This window comes from Capsicum annuum, unplaced genomic scaffold, assembly GCF_002878395.1.
Source record: "Capsicum annuum cultivar UCD-10X-F1 unplaced genomic scaffold, UCD10Xv1.1 ctg80081, whole genome shotgun sequence".
Taxonomy (NCBI): domain Eukaryota; kingdom Viridiplantae; phylum Streptophyta; class Magnoliopsida; order Solanales; family Solanaceae; genus Capsicum; species Capsicum annuum.
In genome coordinates this window covers 1-1,443 of record NW_025890711.1, presented here as the reverse complement: position 1 = coordinate 1,443, position 1,443 = coordinate 1, and the positions used below count along the sequence as shown (strand labels likewise).

General features: G+C 42.6%; 1 pseudogene; it reads right to left on the bottom strand.

Annotated features, from left to right (window-relative positions):
* Positions 1–218: 218 nt before the first annotated feature.
* LOC124895122 lies at positions 219–695 on the bottom strand (annotated as a pseudogene).
* Positions 696–1,443: the final 748 nt, after the last annotated feature.

Here is a 1,443-nt window from a genome sequence, read left to right as displayed (position 1 = left end):
CTATACAAGGAGCCCAGAAATGGGGAGAAAACAAGAACAAATTCCATCAAAATGTGAGCCAAGATCATAAATAACTTACACACCAGGATTATCTAGGCTCTATGGTACCCACCACCCCCACCCCCACGCAAAACGTTCATCGTCACCCTGTAAGATGAGGCCAACTTATCGAAAGATGGACATTGCTTCAGTTCATACAACCTTTCAATAGGTGCTTGTTAGATCTTACTAAGCTTTTCTGCAACGATGATAGGATTTTCTTTTGCTATTGCATTCTGACCAGCATTCCTATAATCAAACGGGCAGTCGTGTTTGTCTGAATAATGATGAACTGCGCAGAAAATATCACCACATTTGCAACTGAACCCCGTTAATCCCACACGCTTACGACAAGATGTTCACTTTTTCAAACCCTCTTTTGACTTCACTTGTGAAATTTGAGAGGCTAAATCTGCAAATGCAACCGCGCCATCTGCAAGAGCAAGTTTTGATTCATCGCTGCTTGAGCTTCTGTGTACGACGTCTTTGCTAGACGCATCTGTAAGCTTTGCGTGTTCCTGCTTCAGTAGTATCATGTCCTTTTGACACTTGGAACACATATTCATCGTAGCTGCACTACCGAAAAAATCACAGTCGTTGATGCAGAGGACGGGGTCTTCTGGAGCTCGACAACCTGTCTCTTTAGATGGCTCCATTTCTGCAGTTAACAAGTAAAGTTCAACACCACAAGTGTCACGCCTCAAATCCTATTGGGGTGGACTGGCACCCGTAATCGAGAAGGACCGGGAGAACCAGCTCATCACCTTACACTTCCCATGCATACCTCTATGACAACCCGAAATTTGGACAGCATCATATCACATATAAAAGGAAATAATCACCTGTAGAAGCTCGAGCACACATATATATATGTATATACAATACTTGGCCATTGGAGCCATCACATCTATTAACAAAACACCACCTTGACTGTACATTAGGTCTACAAAGCCTCTAGCTATTACACAGAGTTTAACTATGGTCGGGACACACCCCACCATATAACTAACTTCTATACAATACCAAAAGTGACTGGATATGACACAGAAAGCCCCGAAGCAAACTGGAGCTCACCAAAAGTAGCTGGGTATCCTGACTCCTACTTGTGCGGTGTATTAGCTGAGTTACCTGTGCCTGCAGCATGAAATGCACGTCCCCCGTCCCCCGCGGGGGACGTCAGTACAAAATATGTACTGAGTATGTAAAGCTGTAGATAATCACATATGATATAGGAGCTCAATAAAAATGAGTAACAAGTGAATAAATCGTAATAGGAGTGGACCACACTTACTAGAACTTGTGACAACCTGTACATTGTATTTATTCAATCACTTTACCTTCGTTCTTATCATCTTTTTAATCATTAATGTACTGTACAGTGACCATTAGGCTACCTCCAGTACA